The sequence below is a fragment of the Martes martes genome (genome assembly GCF_963455335.1).
Source record: "Martes martes genome assembly, chromosome: 2".
In the NCBI taxonomy this organism is placed as follows: Eukaryota; Metazoa; Chordata; class Mammalia; order Carnivora; family Mustelidae; genus Martes; species Martes martes.
In genome coordinates this window covers 167,467,606-167,491,788 of record NC_137889.1, presented here as the reverse complement: position 1 = coordinate 167,491,788, position 24,183 = coordinate 167,467,606, and the positions used below count along the sequence as shown (strand labels likewise).

The following is a 24,183-nucleotide window of genomic DNA, read 5'->3' as shown; positions in this document are numbered from 1 at the left end:
TTCTTTAGCTTACACCAGGTTTGCTATGATACCCTTTTGTGTGGGTGTCTTTCTATTCTTATTTATTTTTTTGTTGTTGTTGAGTATCTTGTATCTTTTTGCTTTAATCACATTTGGAAAACTTTCAACCACTGTTTTTATTCTTTCTAAATTCTCCTGGGATTCTCATTACATGTATATTTAACTATTTGTTATCATTTAACATGTACCTTGAGGCTTTATTTTTTCATTGTTTTTTTTCTATGTATTCTTCACATTGAATGATTTTTTTCTATCTTCTATTTACTTATTTTTCAGAAATCTTTATCCAGATATTAAGTCCATTTAATGAGTTTTTAAAGATTTTATTTATTTATTTGACAGACAGAGATCACAAGTAGGCAGAGAGGCAGGAAGAGAGAGAGGAGGAAGCAGGCTCCCCACTGAGCAGAGAGCCCAATGTGGGACTCGATTCCAGGAACCTGGGATCATGACCCGAGCCAAAAGCAGAGGTCTTAACCCACTGAGCCACCCAGGTTCCCATTTAATGAGTTTTTAAATTCCAGATAATCATTTTCTTTTTCTAGAATTCCCATTGAATTACATTTTCTGTCATTTCTAATTTGTTTTCTTTGTAGTTATTTTGCTTGAACTCCCATAGACTTTCTTGAATTAATTGAGGGTATTTATTTATTTATTATATTTATTTATATTGCTTTGCTTCATTGATTTATGATTGTTATAACAACCACTTTAAGATTTGTGTCTAGTAGTTTCAATATGTGTTTTCTTTGGGTTTTCAGACATGGTTGATTATCTTTTCTCTTAGTTTTTATATATCAGGTATTTTGAACTATAGTCTAATCATTGTGGTATAACTTGTGGATATTGTGGATCTGTTAGTATTCTCTGATAAATGCTGTTACTTTTGTTCAGTTGAACAATAATCTTTCTTGGACTTGAAGTGCAAATTCTTGTTATTGCATCATGGTGCCTGTATTAATCCATAATTTTGTCTTTCCAAGAGAATCTGTAATTCTATTTCACATACATTGTGGTTGAAAGGTCATTACTTAGGTATTCATGTTTAGTCCTTTTCATTCTGGGATTTCCATCTGCTACAGATTTATTCACATTTTTGATTCTCACAATAAGGAGACTGAAGTTTTTTTGCTTTTTTGTTTTGCTGGTATCCTTGTGCCTCTGCTGCAAGTGTAATGTTCCTGCACTCAACTTTAAGATTAAGGTGCATAATGCAGAAAGTTATACTGTGTGTTTCTTCCTTAGCTCCTCCAGATACATACTTCTCACCAGAGCCATTTTTTGTTATTTATCTAATTTATTTGGATAGAGAGTTGTTTCATGTGGAAAAGTCTTCTGATAGGTTTTTATTAAGATTAGAAAAGGAAAGGAAACTTCATTAAAAATATAATCTCTAATCAATGAAAGTAAAAATTAAATTAAAAAATAGAAAAAAAAATAATCAGTTCTACATTTTTATTTTTTAAAGAGCCAGTTTTTGATGAAAATCTTCCTTTTCATATATTTTCTTGTACTGAATGGCTGTAGTTATGTTCATGTAGTTTGATTATCTTCAATTATCAGATCATCTCTGGTCTGTTTCTATTGGCTTTGGGTTATTTGCCCAATATTTGTCCACTGCATTAATCTCTATATCTAGCTTTCAAACCTGATATATTGTTTTCCTTGCCTTCCCTACTTCTTTTTTTTTTTTTAATTAATTAATTTATTTATTTATTTGTCAGAGAGACAGAGAGTGCACAAGCAGGCAGAGAGGCAGGCAGAGGCAGAGAAAGAAGCAGGCTCCCTGCTGAGCAAGGAGCCCAATGCAAGACTCAATCCCAGGACCCTGGGATCATGACCTGAGCTGAAGGCAGCAGCTTAACCAACTGAGATACCCAGGCGTCCCATCCTTCCCTACTTCTAATTCAACTGCTAAACCTGTGCCACTCATTTATATTTAGTCACTATTATACCTCATTTTAAAAATAAATTTCTTATATTAGTAAATTAATACTTGTTGCAATAGTAAACAGCCTCATAGTCTCAGTGACTTATATAACCGAGGTTTGTTTCTCACTAATGTCACTTTCTGATATGTATAGTGTAGCTCTCACAGAGAGCTCTCCTTTAAGTGATTAATAACCAAAGGATTTACATTTTACATGTTGTAATGCACCATCCTCTAAAGCTTTGCTGTCTACTACAGTAGCTTCTAGCCTCATGCAACTGTTAACTAAAATTTTAAAAAATTTAAAATTTAGTTTTCTATTTCTACAGTTTCATTGTTAGTGTATAAGAAAGCAACTGATTTCGGTGCATTGAGTTTTTATCCTGCCATATTGCTGAATTGTTGTATGAGTTCTAGTAATTTGGGGATGCAGTCTTTGGGTTTTCCACATAAAGTGTCATGGCATCTTCAAAGAGAGAGAGTTTGACTCCTTTTGCCAATTTGAATACCTTTTATTTCTTTTTTGTTGTCTGATTGCTGTTGATAGGACTTTTAGTACTATGCTGAACAATAGTGGTGAGAGTAGGCATTCTTGCTGAGTTCCTGATTTCAATGGGAAGGCCCTCAGTTTTTCCCCATTGACAATGATATCTGCTGTGGGTTTTTCATAGATGGATTTTATGAAGTTGAGGAATGTTCCCTCTATCCGTATACTTTGAAGGGTTTTAATCAGGAAGGCATGCTATATTTTGTCAAATGTTTTTTCTGCATCAAGTGAGAGAAACATGTGGTTCTTCTCTCTTCTTTTATTAATTTGTTCTATCACATTGATTGATTTGGAATAAAAGGGTAAAGGATCTATACTAGAAGAACTACAGAATACTTATGAAAGAAATTGAAGGAGACAAAAAAAAGGTGGAAAAATATTCCATGTTCATGGATCAGAAGAATAAACATTCTTAAAATGTCTATGCTGCCAGAGCAATCTACACTTTCAACACCATCTCTATCAAAATACCAGTGGTGTTTTTCAAAGTGCTGGAACAATCCTAAAATTTGTATGAAACCAGAAAAGACCCCAAATCACCAAGGAAATGTTGAAAAAGAAAAACAAAGGGGGTGACATCACATTGCCTGATTTCAGGCTTTATTACAAACCTATGGTCACCAAGACAGCATAGTGCTGGTACAAAAACAGACACATAGACCCACAGAACAGAGTAGAGAACCCAGAGATGGTCCTTCAATTCTATGGTCAAATAATCTTCAACAAATCAGGAAAAAAATAGAATGAAACTTGACCATTCTCTAACACCATATTCAAAGATAAACTCAAAATGGATGACAGACCTCAATGTGAGACAACAATCCTTCAAAATCACAGAAGAGAACATAGGTACTAACCTCTTTGACATCAGCCACAGCAACTTCTTTGAAGATATGTCTCCAAAGCCAAAGGAAACAAAAGCAAAAATGAACTTTTGAGACTTCATCAAGATCAAAAGCTTCTGCACAGCAAAGGAAACAGTCAACAAAACAAAGGCAACCCATGAAATGGGAGAATATATTCACAAATGACACTGCAGATAAGGGGCTGCTACCCAAGTTGTATAAAGAACTCCTCGAACTCAACACATACAAAACAGATAATCACATAAGAAAATCGGCAGAAGACATGAACAGACACTTCTTCAAAGAAGACATTCAAATGACTAACAGACACATGAAAAAATGTTCATCATCATTAGCAATCAGGAAGATTCAAATCAAAACCACATTGAGGTACCACCTTACAACAGTTCAAATGGCCAAAATTAACCAGACAGAAAACAGCATGTGTTGGAGAGAATGTGGAGAAAGGAGAACCCTCTTACATTGTTGGTGGGAATGCAAGTTGGTGCAGTCACTTTGGAAAACGGTGTGCAAATTCCTCAAAAAAAGTAAAAATAGAGTTACCCCATGACCCAGAAATTACACTAGTAGGTATTTGCCCCCAAAATACAGATGTAGTGAAAAGAAAGACCATAGGTACTCCAATGCTCATGTCCACAAAAGTTAAACTGTGGAAAGAGCCAAGATGCCCTTCAACAGACAAATGAATAAAGAAAATGTGGTCATATATACAATGGAATATTACTCAGCCATAAGAAAGGATGAATACCCAACTTTTGCATCAACATGGATGGGACTGAAGGAGATTATGCTGAGTGAAATACGTCATTCAGATAAAGTCAATTATTATATGGTTTCACTTACTTGTGGACCATAAGGAATAACATGGAGGACATTAGAAGGAAAGGGGAGACATTGGAGGGGTAGATAAACCATGAGGGGCTGTGGACTCTGAGAAACAAACTTAACTCCAAAAAATAAACAGGGTTTTGAGGGGAAGTGGGTGGATGAGTGAGCCTGGTGGTGAGTAGTAAGGGAAGCACATATTGCATGGAGCACTGGGTATTACACATAAATGATGAATCTTGGAACACTGCATCAAAAGTTAATGATGTACTGTATGGTGACTACCATAGCATTAAAAAAAAAAAAAAAAAGAAAAAAAGTTAGTTTTCTGTCTTCAGTGTCCTTACCTGCATTTCAAGTGCCACACCATGTGTGGCTTGTGGTGAATGTATTGAACAGTGCAGCTACAGAATTTTTCTTTCATTGCAATAAACTCTCTGATTAAGAGCTTCTTTAGAATCTCTTAAATTCCTCACTGGATTCTTTCCCTCTTGCCAGCCAACAAGTAAAGAGAGTCATTAATATCTAGTAGGATTTTGTATGGCCCGATCTAGAGGTGAGGTTCATTGTTTTATTTCACATTCCATTGAGTGGGTATCAGTCCAGTAGACCTTCTCATCTGCACAGGAAGCTGAGAAATCTACTTTTCCTACTTATTTCATATTTATTTAGAGAAAGCAAAATTGGTGAACAGCTAGTCTCTTCCACATACTTACACATTCTTCCTCTTCTTCTTCTTCTTCTTTGTAAAGATAGAAAAACAAAAATTAGAACATTAAGGAAGTTTTGTATATCATAGTCCAGGAGAGGGAGAAGGAAAAGGAAAGTTTTAGGTTTCTGGTTTGCACACATGGTTGTATAAACGTGAAATTTACTAAGATGAAGAACATAGTTTTATGAGCATGTGTGCAGATCTAATGTATCATTTGTGCAAACATTGGAGACATATGCATGGTGATATTTAATAAGCAACTTAATATGTAGATATAAAGCTCAGAAGATAAATATAACTTGAAGACACACATTTGAGAGTTATTAAAAGTTAGTAGGTATGAATTCATCTGGAATTTATGGGACTTCTAAGAGCTAAATTATAGATAGGGTAAGATAGAATGCTCAGAATGGAACCTTAAGGAGCAATAGTAGCTAAGGGTTAAGTTTAGGATGAAGAAAAGTGCAAGGCAAATTGAGGTTTCTGAGAGCAAAGAAAAAAACCCAGAAGTGTATAGTACCCTAGAGGGAAAAACAAGGGTGTTTTGGGAATCTTCACTGTACAAATAATGCTGAGCTCTAAACAGCAATGATTTAAAAGTATCTCCTATTTCTGGGAAAAAAAAAATTTAAATGATATGAAAATAATAACATCCAAATAAAAATTGTCAGAGTGTCAATAGATGCCTTTATTTTCTTCTATCAATAACTATAAATCACTTGCCCTAATATTACAGTTTGTCTTTTTAAGACTGGATGGATTTTACTAGTGGATGTCTTTTGGATTACTTTAGGTCATTTCATATCTCATAACCCAATTGCAGTTGTAGAAAAAATTTGATATACATAATAGAAATTATATATCTTTGCACATTTATGGGTCTTTTTTGGGAAAAAAAAGTTATCCTGTTGAAAGAACTTGCCATTATGTGAAACAAATAAGGTATCAAGAATAATATAGGTTCTTGTCCTTTTTTAAACATAATACAAAGTGATAAATTAGTATCAAGGACCATTTCAATAAAACTTCACTTAAAGAGTAAGTAGGGGGAAAAAATCAAATCAGTTATTACAAAGCAGAAAACATTTCCCAGTGGCAGTTTATTCTGAAGAATGTGAAAGGAGAAAGTTTATTTGAGGCCATATGCTCTCCTTATTCTCACTGCTTCATAAACTGAAAAAATTAAAAACACTCATTTTAGAACTATGCAGTACAAAACACTGTTTTGAAGGGTCTACAGATGAATGCCAAGAGGTTATCCCACAGTGAAAATAATTGGATGCCCCAGAGGTTGGCATTTTTTTTCTTATTTTGAGCTTCTGTTTACTTATATCTAGCTTTTCTATCTCCTAAAATCCTCTTAAAAAGTAAAAGTATCAGCATGGTGACTTTAAGAAAAAAATAAGGTTGAGAAAGAACGCTGTGCAAACTAAATAGAAAAACTCATTGTCATTAAAATATGTGTGTGTGTGTGTGTGTGTGTGTGTGTGTTTTCTTTTAGTCTTCATTTGAACTGAATTATTGGAAGAATAGTAATTTTTTTAAAGAAAGAAAATAAGTTACTAGGGACATATAATAGTACTACATATTATAGAACACATATAACAACTTGCACTGATTCTAATTTATTAAAATGTGATATATTCTCATGTGATTCCAGGTAATTAAAACATTATGCCATTAAAATATACATAGCATTAAGAATCAAGTAATCTTAACTATTATAATCTTACTGGTAGGATATATTTTAGTTTCTAGTATGGGTTTACATGATTCTTGTATTACAGAACAAGAAACAGAGCCATTCAAATTCCATTATCATGCCAGAAGTTGACAACACTTTTTTTTTTTTTTTTTTTCCCTGCAAGTGTTTCAGACTCTTTTTGAAAATGCTCTTGATGATTAAAGGCTTTCACTAGGGGCTTTATTACCTGTGCGTGCAACAAGTTTCTACATTATAGAAAACAATCAAGATAGAGACTGTACAGGGTCCTTTTCTTTGGATGTCATCTTCAAAATATAATTTTCACTTCTTTTTTTCTTACAGTGTGACTTGAAAATTTTATAGAGTAAGAACATTTTATAGAGTGATATAAACTAGTGCAATGCTATATGGGAAAATGTTTAAAGAAGGTGAAAACATTTATCTCTGTATTGCTTGAACATTGCAAAGTTCCTTGTTGACATGAAGCACATAATTACTGGTAGTTAAATGAAGGGATAAATCTATAACATTTATACTGGTTTATTCATGGCATAATGGCCCTAGAATCTAGCTACTTGATGAATTCTTGGATCTATCACTTATTATAACCATGAGCAAGGTTTTTTTTTTTTTCTTTCTTTTTTTGGGGGGAGGCTTTGCTTTGTTTTTTACCTATGGCTCAATATTTTCCTTAGTGAAGTGGAGAAAATTATGGTTGTACCTGCCTCAAGTTTAGATGTTAGACTATGAACAAAATACTTTGAACAGTGCCATTTGTATTGTCAGCCAAGTACATGTTAGCATTTTCTCCCTTTAATTTTAAATTACAGAATTTGGAAACTATCAAAATATTTTAGAAAGAATAAAAAAATACTTTTACTATATAAATAATTACTATAAAAATTTGAAAAGTAATCAAATTGTCAAAAAGTAAATGCTCTGAACAAAATCTAACAACATGTTTTCCAAGTTTAGAATGCTTTTACATATACAGAATATATTCTTATAAAGTTTTCTTTAAAAAAGTAAATAATCACTTGAATAATCAGTCACTTCATTCATACTGTAAAATACAAATTATAGTGATTCTCATTAACATCAGAATTTAGTTAAGGTTGTCCATTATCATCTTCAATTGTTGCAGAATACCTGTCTAATAAAATTCAATATGACAGAATAATAGACTAAAATTTCAAAATTAGCTGGAAAGGTCTTTTATTGATTGTAAGTGATATACATTTAAAATAAATTAAATATAAATTTTTAAAAATCTTACAGCTATAATTGTTGATATAGTCACTCTGATTAGAAAGTAAGGAAGATATTGAATCAAATATTTAAAATAAAATTTTTCTATTTTTTAAAAAAGGATCAGGAAATATAAAATATTTAATAAATAAACTAGTTACACAAAATAACTAGTATGAAAATCATGAGAAATATTTGGAAATCATTAGACAAAAACTTACAAATATTACTAAGGAACCCCAAGTGATTTGTATATACAGATAGTCTGTGTAATTAATGGAAAGAATTAACATGAGAATAATTTGTAATAATGATAACAGGTAGTACTTATTGATTTTGGACTGTGGTAGAAATTAAACTCCTTGACTTAGAACAATTAATACATGTATTACTCTAAGCAGTTCTATGAGGCCGATGTTAATGTGATCCCTAATTTAAATAAGGAAATGGAGTTACAGAATGAGTTGAACTAACTTCTTTCCTACATCTGGAAAGGGATGAAGGAGATTCAAGCATAGCCAGATTTGTATAACCATTGCACTCTGTCATAAATTTATCTAAAATTTCGTGTAATTTTAATCAAACTAACAGGAAGTTTTGTAAAACTGAGCTATGCAATTTTAATGTTCATGTAGAATAGTTGACATACCATATGTAACTTAGAATTCTGGAAAAAGTATGCCTTTGTTTCCATTATTGGCATATTACCATGAAAAGTAAAGAAATTGTACTTTAAAGAATAGAAATTATGTTCTAAGAATGAAGGAAAGTTCAAATGAGACAATAGGATATATATGTCAAGGAATATTTGGGAAAAAAGTCCTTATCTCATATCTTGGACTAATAATAAATATACAATAGTAAAAATGTAAATTATAAAATGCATGAAAAATAAAGAAATTATATGCAATATTTAATATACTGGGATGGGAAAGATGGCCCTAAGTATAACAAGAAATGCAGGAAACATAAAGAAAATCATAAACCTACATCATTAATCAATTTTAAAGAAAAATAAGTAAAGAAATACAGAAAACCCAAAGCACCCATATATGTAATGCACATAAAAACTCTGGCAATTTGGTATAAGAAGTATTGAAGTATTGGATCTTTTAGAAGTAAAAATACATTGAAAATACATTTTAAATATAGATATTTTCCATTAAAGTAAAATATTCAAATAGGTAAAATTTCATAAAAAATAAAAATATCAAACTTAAAAATAAGGCCTTTTGGCTAATTATTATAGAAGTTAAAAGAAATGTTACTCTTGTGGTAAAAGGAAAGTGAAACATTCTCACATGTGAACGTGGTATAAGCTCTCTGTACTCTAGTTGATGAAATATTTCAATAACTATAACATTATACATGACTCTGGCTGGCATCAAGAATTAGTGATCTAGTATTTTTTCTGAAGGATAAAATCACACATGATTCTTGAAAATTATTTAGATTCATAGTCTCTTTTATCAAAATATAAAAAAAAAAATTACTGGCTCTTAAAATCTAGGGAGAACTTTGTTCCTTGTGGGAGTCAGAAGGAGAGTAAGAACTGCCATAAGTCAAATTCAGTAAAGAGCCTAGAATCTTATATGTATAATTTTATCATAAAATTCTAGCTATCAATATTCAACAGATATTTCACCAAAATGGACTTCTCAAACTTGTGAAAAAATGTGTTTACAATAACTTACTAAAACTAGGCAAAAATCAAAATTCCCTACAACATTATCATTAAGAAAATATCTTATTTTTTTAACTAGAAAAAATGTATAAGTTGTAAATATTTGCAGAATTCCAGTATATTATGATAAAATGTAAAGTCTACTGCTCCCTATAAAGTTATATTTTGAATCTTGCTTCAGAACCTTCTTCATATTTGCAGTTATGTAGTCTATAGCACTATAGAATAAGTATTTGGTTACACAAAAATTTTCATATTGGACTGGTAATTTTCATTTTTCAAAACAAGTGGACAAGGATGCAAAAAAAATGTTCAATATCATTTACAAAAAGATGTAAAAAAAATTTAACATCCCTTGGCGGGGGGGGTTTGGCATGATTTTAAATAAGGAAACAGAAAAAAAATGTGTGTATAAGATGAAGAAATGGACATATTAAATAGTATATATTCAGTATCTTTCTCAGAGATTCTTTTCTGGTTGCGTGTGTTAGAGTAATCAAACAGACATACCTACCTCCATTAATCCTGGAGCTTCCAACTCACTGACGTAGCAAGACATTAGAATGTTTTAACAAATAATCCAAATTTAAATTTTGGTAAGTACTGCAAGAGAAAAATATTTCAGAAAAGTATATTTAGGATTACTCAGTTAGATGCTCTCAACCTGTGATGAATTTGACCCCTAAAGACATTTGGCAGTATTTGGAGACATTATTGTTTGCCATTACTGGAAAATGGAATTCTATTGGCCTCTAGTGGGTAGAAGCCAAGGATATTGTTAAATACTTGAGAATGTATCAATAGTTCTCCACAAATAATTATCTCATTCAAAATAGAAATATTGAGAAGCACTTTCAGAATGGAGTAATAACCACTTAAAAATTGCTTATTTATAAAAGTGACTATAAAAGCACTGACAATCATTGTCAAAATAAAGTAATTTCATCTGTAGAAATTAACCAAGTAACTCTGCAGTTTAAAAATATAATAATTAAATTTTAAAAATCACTATAGGTGTTCAATAACATGTTGGAGTGGTAGGAAAAACAATCAACAAACTATAAAATAGGTAAATTGATATTATTCATATGAGAAACAGAAATAAATGATTAAAATTGAATAGAGCCTCAGAGACTTATGAGACACCATCAAGCATAAAAATATGCATATAGAGTCCACAGAGAAGAGAAGAAAGAAAAAGGGACAGAAAGAATAGTTGGAAAAAAAAAATGGCTGAAACTTTCCAATTGATGAAAAACATTCTGCACTTTCAAGAAGCTTAATGAATTCGAATTAGGATAAATTTAAAGAAATTCACAACTAGATATATCATATCATAGTCATTCAGTAGAAAGAACAGAACAAAGAATCCTGAAAGCAGTAAGAGGAAAGTGAAACATAATGTAGAAATGGACCTGAATAAGATTAACAGCTGACTGCTCATCTAAAACCATGGAGAACAAAGAAAGTGAGATGATATATGTATTCATAATGTGGAAAAAAAACAACTGCCAACCAGTAATATTGGTAAATATTTAGTATACTAACCTTCAAAAACAAAGGAGAAAGTAAGACAATGCAAGATTTTTTTAAAAAGTGGAAGAACTTATTACTAGCAGACTTGCCTTAAAGAGATACAAAGGGAAATCTGTAGGAGGAAATGAAAAGACTCTAGACAACTCAAACACACTAAAAAATAAGAATGCCAGTAAAAATAACTACATAGATAAATATAATGACCACATAAATGCATCTAGTTTGTAAATTATTTCTTCTCTTGTTTTAAAAGAAACTGAAAAATAAAAGCAATAATTACAAAAGAGTGTTAATGAGTTCAGAACATACACATATGTAACATAGAAATATATTAGCATGAATAAAGGAGTTATAATAGAGTCATATTGGAGCAAACTATTTGAATATTATTAGAAACTATGTCGGTATTAATATGAATATTTTTTTAAAAACATTATTTGAGAGAGTGAATAAGAGCTCATGTGCACAAACATACATGAGCAGGGGAGGGGCAGAGAGAGAGGGAGAGAGAGAACCTCAAGCAAATTCCCCACTGAGTATAGAGCCCAATGCAGGGCTCAATCCCACAATGCTGAGATCACTATCTGAACCAAAATTAAGAGTTGGAAGGTTAACCTTCAGGTGCCTCCTGAAGTAAGTTGTTTTAAGTTAAGATGTTAATTGTAATCTTCAGGGAAGCTAAGAAAATACTCAAAACACTAAAAAATGTGTATTAAAATAAAAAAATTAAACACTTAAAATATATAATAGAAAATATCTATTGTTCACAATATAAAGCCCTAATGCAGAAACAGAAACAAAAAAGACATAAAACATAAAAAAAATAACACAATGACAGGTATGAATCATATCTGAGTACTTACATGAAATAAACATGTATTCAAAATTATAATCAAAAGGGAGAGATTAGCAGAGTGAATGAAAAAAATTATTATCCAATGTCACGTTGTCTAAGAGACCTTAGGTTCGTATTCACAAATAGGTTGAGAATAAAAGGACAGAAAAAGATATACCAGGCAAATAGTAACCTAAGAACAACTAAAGAGTCTACACAAATATTAGACAAAGAGATAATTTGAGGAAAAATTGTTATTAGGGACAAAGACATTTTATAATACTAATGTCAACCCATGGCCTAGGTGGCTCAGACAATGAAACAGCAGACTCTTTTTTTTTTTTTTTTAAGATTTTATTTGGTTTTTTGAGAGAAAGATAGTAAGAGAGAGAGAGAGAGAAAGAGCATGAGAGGGAGGAGAGTCAGAAGGAGAGGCAGACTCCCTGCTGATCAGGGAGCCTGATGCAGGACTCGATCCTGGGAGTCCAGGATCATGACCAGAGATGAAGTCAGTTGCTTAACCAACTGACCCACTCAGGTGCCTAAGGAACAAACGCTTAATGTTGACTCAGGTCATGATCTCATGGTGGTGAGATTAAGCCATGGATTGGACTCTGTGCTCAGCAGGGTGTCTGCTTGAGTTTCCCTCTCCCTCTCTCTCTGCCCCTCCTCCTACTCATGTCATGCACACACACTCTCTCTCTCAAATAAATAAGTAAATAAAATCATTTTTTTAAAAATAGTGTTGATCCAACATAGAACCTTAAGAATTATGAACATATACCTAATATCAGATCCCCAAATTATATGAAGGCCAAATGTAGAAATGAAAGGTAAAATGGTTGATTTTAAAATAATAGTTGAAGATTTCAATACTCTACTCTTCAATAATAGGTGGAACAAATAGGCAGAAGTTTATCAAAGAAACAGAATACCTGAATAACACCATAACCCACTTGGATTTAATAGCTATTTATATAACACTTTATTCAAATGCAGCAGAGGGGGACACCTGGGTGGCTCAGTCAGTTAAGCCACTGCCTTTGGCTCAGGTCATGATCCCAGGATCCTAGGATTGAGTCCCACATTAGGCTCCTTGTTCAGTGGGAAACCTGCTTCTCTCTCTGCCTCTGCCTGCCACTCTGCCTGCTTATACTCTCTCTCTCTCTGACAAATAAATAAATTTTTAAAAATCTTTAAAAAAAGAATTATATCAAATGCAGCAGAATTCATTTTTCTTAAGTGTACATGGAACATTGCCCAAGATATACCAAATATAAGACCATGAACAAGTCTGGATAATTTTAAATGTATTGTAATTATACAAAATATGCTCTCCAAGAGTGAAAGAATGAGACTAGAAATCAATAGCAAAAATAATTTAGGAAATGCACAAATATGTGGAAATTGAACAATGCATTCCTGAGTTGTCAATGGATCAAATAAGACATCATAAGGACAATTAGAAAATAATGTGAGGCAAACAAAAGCAAAAATGTAACCTATCCAAACTAGTATAATGATGATGAAGCAGTGCTCACTGGGAAATGTACAGTTGTAAATGCCTATGTTAAACAAAACAAGGAAGAAGGAAGATCTCAAATCAATAACATAAACTTAAACCATAAGCAAGTAGAAAAAGAGGAGCAACCCAACTCAAAGCTAGCAGAAGGAAGGAAATAATAAATACAAGCATATCTCAGAGATATTGTTCCAGATGATCACGATGAAGTAATTATTGCAATAAAGTGAGTCAAATAATTTTTTTGGTTGCTCAGTGTATATAAAAGTTATTTTATGCTATACTGTCATTTATTAATTATACAGCATAATTATGTCTAAAACATACATTAATACCTCAATTAAAAATACTTTACTGCTAAAAAAAATGCTAACCATCATCTGAGGATTCAGTGTATCATATTTTTTTTTTTTTTTTCTGATGGTGAGACTTGGCTTGATGTTGATGGTTGCTGACTCATCAAGGAAGTGGTTGCTGAAAGTTGGAGTGGCCATGGAAATTTCTTAAAATAAGGCAACAAACTTTGCCACATGAGTTGGCTCTTACTTTCATGGAAAATGTCTCTATAGCATATTTGGTAACATTTTATCCACAGTAGAACTTTTTTGAAATTTGGAGTCAGTCCTCTCAAACGCTGCTTTATCAACTAAGTTTATGTAATATTCTAAATTTTCTTGTCTTTTTAACAGTCTTCTCAGCATCTTCACCAGGAGTAGAAAACACTTACCCTGTTCGTCTATAAGAAGGAACTCCCCAACCATTGAAGTTTTATTGCAATATTGCAACAATTAAGTCATATCTTTAAGCACCACTTTTAATTCTAGTTCTGTTGCCATTTCCACTACATCTTCAGTGAATTCCTCTATTAAAGTCCTGAATTTCAGTTTAATTTTTCAGGGTCTCTTCTGGTTCCATACAAATTTTGGGATTGTTTGTTCCAGCTCTTTGAAAAATGCCAGTGGAATTTTGACCAGGATGACATTGAAAGTACAGATTGCTCTAGGCAGTATAGACATTTTAACAATGTTTATTCTTCCAATCCATGAACATGGAATGCTCTTCCATCTTTTTGGTCTTCTTCAATTTCTTTCATAAGTGTTCTGTAGTTCCTCCTTCTTTCAAGATATGTCTCCAAAGGCAAAGGAAACAAAAGTGAAACTGAACTTTTGGGACTTTCTCAAGATCAAAATTTTCTGTACAGCAAAGAAAACAGTCAACAACAACAAAAAAGGCAACCCAGGGAATGGGAGAAGATATTTGCAAATGACACTACAGTCAAAGGGATGGTATCCAAGATCTGCAAAGAACTCCTCAAACTCAACACACACAAAACAGATAATCATGTCAAAAAATGGGCAGAAGACATGAACAGACACTTCTCCAATGAAGACATACAAATGGCTAACAGACACATGAAAAAATGTTCATCATCACTAGCCATCAGGGAGATTCAAATCAAAACCACATTGAAGACATACAAATGGCTAACAGACACATGAAAAAATGTTCATCATCACTAGCCATCAGGGAGATTCAAATCAAAACCACATTGAGATACCACCTTACACCAGTTAGAATGGCCAAAATTAACAAGACACTAAACAACATGTATTGGAGAGGATGTGGAGAAAGGGGAATTCTCTTACACTGTTAGTAGGAATGCAAATTGGTGCAACCACTTTGGAAAACAGTGTGGCGATTCCTTAAGAAATTAAAAATAGAGCTACCCTATGACCCTGCAATTGTACTACTGGGTATTTACCCCAAAGATACAGTTAAAAGAAGGACCATCTGTACCCCAATGTCCATAGCAGCAATGGCCACAGTCACCAAAGTGTGGAAAGAACCAAGATACCCTTCAATGTACAAAATGGGTGAATGGATAAAGAAGATATGGTCCATATATACAATGGAGTATTATTCCTCCATCAGAAAGGATGAATACCCAACTTTTTTTTTTTTTTTTGAATACCCAACTTTTATATTGACATGGATGGGACTGGAAGAGATTATGCTGAGTGAAATAAGTCAAGCAGAGAGAGTCAAACATCATATGGATTCATTTACTTGTGGAGCATAAGGAGTAACATGGAGAACATTGGGAGATGGAGAGGAGACGTGAGATGGGGGGAAATCAGAGGGGAGACAAACCATGAAAGGCTGTGGACTCTGAGAAACAAACTGAGGGTTTTGGAGAGAAGGAGAGTGGGGGGATGGGAGAGCCTGGTAGTGGGTATTATGGAAGGCACATATTGTATGGAGCAGTGGGTGTGGTGCAAAACAAAGAAGAAATAGTTTGGTTCTTTCAATGGTTGGAAATCATGCCAAATGGGATAACACTGACAATAGACTACCAGGGGAGAAGCACGGGGGAGATCTTTGTGCAGTTTGCTTCAAGGGAGATAGCAGAAAGTGCTCTGGGGAAGTAAGGAAAGAATAGGACACAGGTATATTGAGATCTTCAGAAGTAGCAGGAGTGAAATCAAAGGATTTTATGATCCACCAAGAATATTCCTGGGCCAGAGACTGGGATAATATGGGACAATATGGGAGGAAGAGGGGGTTATTATGGAGCTGGACATAGAAGTTACGGAGGTTTTGATGACTATGCTGGCTATAATAATTATGGCTATGGAAATGATGGCTTTGGGTGCCTGGGTGGCTCAGTGGGTTAAGCCTCTGCCTTCGGCTCATATCATGATCTCAGGGTCCTGGGATCTAGTCCCGCATCGGGCTCTCTGCTTGGCAGGGAGCCTGCTTCCTCCTCTCTCTCTCTCTGCCTGCCTCTCTGCCTACTTGTTATCTCGCTCTGTCAAATAAATAAATAAAATCTTAAAAAAAAAAAAAAAAGAAATGATGGCTTTGATGACAGAATGAGAGATGGAAGAGCTATGGGAGGACATGGCTATGGTGGAGCTGGTGAAGCATGTTCAGGTTTTCATGGTGGCCATTTTGTACATATGAAAGGATTACCTTTTTGTGTAACTGAAAATGACATTGCTAATTTCTTCTCACCACTGAATCCAATATGAGTGCATATTGATATTGGAACTAATGGTAGAGCAACAGGAGAGACAGATGTATAATTTGTGACACATGTAGATGCTGTAGCTGCCATGTCTAAAGATAAGAATAACATGCAACATCTCTACATGAATTCTACTTCTTGAATTCTACTCCTGGAGGTGTTTCTGGAATGAGAGGCTACAGCAAGGACAGAATGGATAATCAGGGCAGTTATGGATCTTTTGGAAGAATGGGAATGGGTAACAATTATAGTGGAGAATATGGTACTCCTGATGGCTTGGGTGGTTATGGCCATGGTGGTGGAGGCAGTGGTAGTTACTATGGGCAAGGGGGCATGAGTGGAGTTGGATAGCATAGCACGTATTAAAGCATAACCACCAACATTAAAGTCCTGACAATAGTGTCTGGTCTACTAGACTTTTTTTTTTTTTTTTTTAAGATTTTATTTATTTATTTGACAGAGAGAGATCACAAGTAGACAGAGAGGCAGGCAGAGAGAGAGGAGGAAGCAGGCTCCCTGCTGGGCAGAGAGCCTGATGTGGGGCTCAATCCCAGGACCCTGGAATCATGACCTGAGCCAAAGGCAGAGGCTTTAACCCACTGAGCCACTCAGATGCCCCGCTACTAGACTTTCTTACAGATTTAATTTCTTTTGTATTTAAGAACTTTATAATGACTGAAGGAATGTGTTTTCAAAATATTATTTGGTAAAACAACAGATTGTGATGGAAAAATCTGTTTTCTATAGGTTTTTTGTTGTTGTTGCATACTTTGATGTAAAAATACATTTTTATTTAAAAAAAGAGGAAAAATAGAGAAAATCAACCAAACTGAAGTTTGTTCTTTGATGTGACCAAAAAGTTGAGACCTTTAATTAGACTCACCATGAAAAAGAGAAACACGACTCAAATTCCTTAAATTTGGATTGTAAGAGTGGTATCACTATTTTATGTGAATTAAAAAGCAAAAAAAAGACTGAGGTAATACTATGAACCATTGTAGCCCTCAAAAGTAAATAACATAGATGAAATTAACACATTCTTAAAAGAAGCAAACCACCAGAACAGACCCAAGAAGAAATGTGAAGTTTGAGAAACTTATAACAAGAAAGGAGAATTGAATTGTAGACCAAAACTTTCCACAAAGAAAAGCTATCTCTGATGACTTCATTTGTAAATTCTGCCAAACATAGAATCAACAGCTACTTCATATACTAGTTCAAAAACACAGAAGGAAACACTTCCTAATACATCTATGAGGCCAATATTACTAAGAAAAGTGAGCAAATTTCAGATAAATATCCCTATGGGTATAGATTCAAAAACTTCCAGCAAAATTTTAGAAAACCAGCAACATAAAAAGGATTATTTTTCATGACCAATAGGATTTTTGCCAGCAATGCAAAAATAGGTAATAGATTAATGTCATAAAATCAACTTGTGGAATATACCATATTAATAGAATAAATGATAACACATTATTTTTTTATGCAAAAGAATGTACTTGACAAAAATCTAATACCTTTCATAATAAAAATTAGAATTAAAGCAAACTTTGTCAGTAAGATAGAGATCATCTATGAAAAGCCCTTAGCTAACATACCTAATGGTGAAAGATTGAGAGTTTTCCTTCTAATACCAGGAATACGACAACATCTACTGCCACAACTTCTAATCAAGATTGTACTGGAAGTTCTAGTCTGGAAAATAGAGCAAACCAAATGAAGAGAAAGCATCCAGATTCCAAAGAATGAAATAAAAACTATACTTTCAGATGACCTGACTTCATATATAAAGAAATCCTAAAGACTCTATAAGAGACTATGAGAACTAATACAGTTCAGTATTATTGCAGGATAAAATACCAATATACAAAAATCACTTGTATTTTTTTTGCACTGGAAATGAACATTGAAAATTGTAGTTATTTCAATCATTCCATTTATAGTAGCATCAAATAATAAGATAATTAGAATAAATGTAACAAAAGAAATGCAAGATGTTTATACTGAAAACTAGAACATGCTGAAAGAAATTAAAGACCTATATGGAAAGAAGTCCCATGTTCGTGGACTAGAAGACTTAATAGAGTGAGGATGGCAATAATCCCCATGTTGATCTACAAATACAGAAGACTATTGTCAAGCCATCAAAAAGAATGAAATCTTGGGGAGCCTGGGTGACTCAGTGGGTTAAGCCTCTGTCTTCAGCTCAGGTCATGATCTCAGGGTCCTGGGATCAAGCCCCACATTGGGCTCTCTGCTCAGCAGGGAGCCTGCTTCCCCTTCCCTCTCTGCCTGCCTCTCTGCCTACTTGTGATCTCTCTCTGTCAAATAAGTAAATAAAATCTTAAAAAGAAAAAAAAAAAAGAATGAAATCTTGCCATTTGCAATGATGTGGATGGAACTAGGGGGTAAGTGTTATACATCAGTCAAAAAGAAAACACCATATTATTTCAGTCATATGTGGAATTTAAGAAACAAAACAGATGAACATAGGGAATGGGAAGGAAAAGTAATTAATGCAAAAACAGAGAAGGGGGCAAACTATAAGAGACTCTTAACTATAGGGAACATACTGAGGGTTGCTGGAGGGGAGGTGGGTGGGGGATGGGATAACTGCATGATGACATTAAGGAGGGCACTTGAAGTAATGAGCACTGTGTGTTGTATGCAACTGAATCGCTGAATTCGATCTCCGAAACTAATAATACAGTATATATTAATTAAATTGACCTTAAATAAAACATTTTAAAAAATAAGTAGGGTGTCTATGAAGATAATAGATTTAATCTGGATAAAGCTTTTTAGAAAATAGTATGGGACAATCAAATGGAAATGTTCCAAAGGAAACTAGCTATAGGTTCACATGAATAAAGGAAAGGGAGAAGAGCACATTGCTAATAACTTGCGGATTCTTGTACCGTCATTTCTGACTCTGTATCTAGTCTCCACCACTATTAATTTAATCAGGTTGGGCCTTTATTTCTCTTCTCCATCATATAGATAGTAATAATACCTAAGTTTAACAGTTGAATATTATATGTAAAATAGCTTAAAGGACTGTGACAATAAAGTAGGACCAACTGCTAGCTCTTGTTTGTGGAGCTTCTAGAACTTAAAAAGGATATGAGAAGGGGAAATGTATTTTGTCATCATCACTATTCAATTAGTTGAGATTTTAGGAGTGCATAGAATTACATAAGAAGAAAATGTGTAAGGAGAACCGAGGTGAAACCTGAGGAAATTTATTATAGTTTTAATTTGTTTTCAGTTAATTTTGGTTTTAATCTGATTAATGGTATAAATTGGGGCTTCATTTAGACTTCAGCAGTATTAGATTAAAATTATATTTGTTTTACTCTTTGGCCAAATAAAAGAAGATATAATTTGACAGTAAAAGCAATTTTATAGTTGTCATTCTAGAAGGGTGGTTATGACATGGGGAAAAGTTCTGATTTTAATATCCAAAAGTAGGTAGTAAATTTGAAAAAAAAATGCTTTGGAAGATTTTTCATAGATGAGATATGGCTAACTAAGGAAAAGATGAAATCAAAGATGACTATCTAATAGCCTGGTGAGCTAGGAGTATAATGATGATATTGACAGTGATAGGAACACAGAGAAGACAGAGAAAATAATGAGCTTGGCTATAGATATGTAAAGTTTTAAGTGGCAGCAGGATATTCAAGTAGAGATATCTTGCAGAAAGCCAAAAATGAGAGCTTGGAGAGCATATAGAGATTAACTTTCTTTTTGCAGATTTGTATACGTTACTTTCATCTTTAAATTTTATTTCCCTTGGAGATTTGGCCATGTGATTTCTTTCCTATTACTTTTTATTACTTCATATCATACATATCTAGATATATTTTAAGTTGCCTTATTTTTAGTAAAATACCATCATTTTCTCATATGTCTTTCAAAACACTGAGGCTTTTTATTCATTTTTTTCTGTTTATTTTAAAACACTTATGATACTGTTAATATTTAGCAAAAGTTTTTAGGTCTACAGACCTGCACACACACACACACACGCACACACACACACACCCCACATCTAGTTCAGCAGAGTTTCCATGTTTTCAGTTATTTGTCAAGAACTTTCCCATATGTTCTCATATATTTTTGACATTGTTTCTTTGGCTATATTGATTTGTGTAAGTGTTTGAATTTATGGTATTATTTCAAAAGTTCTAGAGAGTTAAGGAGGCCACTGTCAAGCACAGGATGATGACTAACATCCTTCAAGAATGTCATCAATTTAAATCAAGTTCATAATTTTCTACAGTTCCAAAACCTCTATAGTTCACAATAATTTAAGGTGACCTCTACACAAAAGTGTGGACACAGAATCCAAAATTACATTTTATAAGAATAGAATAGGGGCGCCTGGGTGGCTCAGTGGGATGGGCTGCTGCCTTTGGCTAAGGTCATGATCCCAGGGTCCTGGGATCAAGCCCCACATCGGGCTCACTACTCAGTGGGGAGCCTGCTTCCCCTCTCCTCTCTCTCTGCCTGTCTCTCTGCCTACTTGTGATCTCTCTCTATCAAATAAATAAAATCTTTTTTTATTTTTTAAAGAATAGAATAGAAACTTGAGGCACTGAACATGCAAGTAGAGATTGTATCAAAATAGAAATGAATATTGGGAAAATTGGCTGCATTAAAAGGAAATTTCAATAATTGCTTAGTGTATCATTATTTATAAGCCTTAGCAAGGTTTTCAGGGCAGAGATAATCAGCCTTTCTGTTCATCCATTCACATCAAAAGGAAGAGAATTAATCTGGTGCATCATTTTACAGGGCTTTGGACCATATTTATTAGCTGGCCTTTTCCTTTCCTTTAAGTTATCCAAAGGATATCTAAAATTTTCATTCTAAGAAAACTATTATGTCCAAGTTAAATCGTAATTTTCTATTCAAAAAATATGATCTTTAGTTCATTAGATCTCCAGTTCTTTAATATTATATATCATGAAGACATATAATATTTATATCAGAAGTTTGTTTTTGTTTTTGTTTTTAAATATCCACATCTTTTTTCAGGAGCAACCACTAGATGTTAAACAATATATGCCAAGAACCTACCACAAACCAAGAAAAACTGATAGATGAAACAATTTGCTAAGGATTTCTTACTTTGGTGTGAAATGCAGGTAATTATTTCTATCTTGAAGAGTGTTTGCCTATTTATGTCATGGGGGGAAAAAAGCTGATTTTAATACCAGCTAAAACTCATCATGATCCCAGGTTTTCAAACTGGAGGACCTGGTTTCAAAGAATAATGCAAGTAAGTTTTTCATGCAGATTTCACATATACTTCTATTTGTTCTCTACTGCAGTAATGATACTGTTATTCAGCGATATTTTGATGGTCTTATCTTCTGATCATATACCTTTCTCCATTGCGAAGACAACATTGTGTTTTCTTTGTCACTGGTTGATGTACTTGTATTAAGCAAAGCAGACACCACCTTTCATGTAAGATAAATTTTTTGAGGTGAAGAATTGCCCAGGATCCTTCTGCGTCATCAGTCACCGCCTGACTGTAATATCATCTTGAACCTGGATATCGTTGGGACTTCAGACATTTTAAGGACTCATGAACGTTTTAAATAGCAATAAACTCTAATCTCAAAAAAGAGCTTAAAAATATTCCATGTAAAGACATTCAACAATATAGTGATAGAATAGTGGTGGAGGTTGCACAGGTGTTTCCATTCACTAAAACAAATAAAACTATACTTGTCAGGTCTGTACATTTCATGCTATGTAAATTCTACTTAAATAACAATAATAAAATATTTTTAAAATTTTGTATGGCTTACATGCCCCATCAATGGAATTTTCAGCATGATATTTTGTTTTTTTAGATTCATTTTCTCTTAGCTCTTTTAAAATAAATTTTGCATTAGATATTTTTCATTGAAAAGGCTGTTTTCATTGAAAATGCTATTTCTTATGTGATATGAAAATGATTACACCAAGTACTGTGTAACATATTTAAAAAGACCAACAATAAACCTTACCGAAACATAATGCTTACAGAATTAAAAAAATACTACTAACATCTCATGATTATTTATTAAGTATACTCTGTAAGGAAGATATTCAGATGATTTTGTTCTACTTGAATTATTTACCTAGCTGGTATAGAATGCCTTTGAATATGGTTGCAAATCAGAACTCAGACAATGTTCAGAAAGCACAAACATAGGAGCTTACCAAGTTCAATAATTTTAGTTGTAGTACCAGTTATAAACAAAATATACTTTCTGTGTAATATAAAAATCTAATAAAAGGATAAAAGGCTAAGAAAAATAGTTTGGTTTAGAAATTTAGAAATATATTTGTTTAACATATTTATTATCATTTGCTATATGATAGGCACCACTTAAAACATTAGGGATATGGTAATTTTAAAAAGTTTAAAAATTATCCTCACCATCATGAAATAGAAATATGTTAATAATGTAGACTATGAAGAAAAAAAAATAGTGGATTAAGGGGGGATACAGGAGTGATGGAAAGTGATGCTCTAAAGAGAATGGCTGGGAAAGAAGATAATATTAGAACAGAGGTCTGAATAAGGAGAGAAAAATATAGTAAATATTTGGCAAAGATGGTTTCCACCAGAGGGAATGTAAGATAGTAGACTGAGACTATATTCTCTGAATAGTTTAAATTCCAAATTCTGTCAAAGTATTACATGACCAAAACAAAAAACAAAAAAACAAAAAACCCTTTGTATCGATATATTTTTTGATACATTACATTTTAAAATATGATCCATGTAGCAAATTGACTGTAACTACTAATATATCTAGAGTCTTATTATTTTTTCTCACTTTCACTTTTATCATCACTGGTTATACAGACATCATCTAGCATCTACATTAGTGCAATAGCCAACTGACTAGTATCCCTTTGTCCCCTATTTCAACACAGGGGCTGTGGTATTTCATTTAGAAATGAGGTCAAACTGTAATAATTCCTGCATTCAAAATCATTCAGTTTCTCTCCATTGCTCCCAGTAAAAGGCAAAGTTCTGGCAATGGTCTTCAATGATCCATGTGGTCTGGCCCACTACTCTTCCCTCTAATCCAACAACAGTGCTTTCCAACTCTTTAAAGAATAAAAACACCAGGCTGTTCCTAATTTAGAGACTTTACACTGGCTTTTTGTTGTGCTTGGAATATTTCCCTCTGAGATATCTATTGGATATTTATTTATTTCTTTATAGTCTTGACCCAAATTTTACCTTTTTCTATACCCAACCAAGCATTCTCATTCCTCTTACTTAGCTCCATTTTATCCCCAAACATTTGTCATTGTCTAACTACTACACAATTTATATGTTTTATTTTATTATGTGTCTCCCTATTTAGAATTTAATATTCATAACTTTTTGGTTTATTAACTAAGGTGTTCCAAGTGTCCTGAAGAGTGACTAGCATAGAACTAGTCCTTAATACATATATTTTGATTGCATAAAATAGCAGAGTAAAAGAAACTTAATGTTTTATTCATATATAATGAGAAGCCGAGATTACATATAGTGAGTTCTTCATTATTTATATCAGTGTAGTATCAGCAATATCCTTATTTATGTTAATTAAATACTGTACATTGTTTTTTCTGACTTAGAAGTTTGGATAAAAAGTGAGGATAGTCAAAAATTAATCAACATAGGAAATAATAATTCTTTAAATATCTTTCAAAAT

The 24,183-nt window shown here is 33.1% G+C and overlaps 1 pseudogene across 1 annotated transcript; it reads left to right on the top strand.

Moving 5' to 3' along the window:
• The first annotated feature begins 15,644 nt into the window (after positions 1-15,644).
• Positions 15,645-16,810, top strand: LOC308338353 (heterogeneous nuclear ribonucleoprotein H3-like; annotated as a pseudogene). The gene is made up of 2 exons: positions 15,645-16,081; positions 16,304-16,810. The product of its transcript is annotated as a heterogeneous nuclear ribonucleoprotein H3-like (transcript).
• The last annotated feature ends 7,373 nt before the right edge of the window (positions 16,811-24,183 follow it).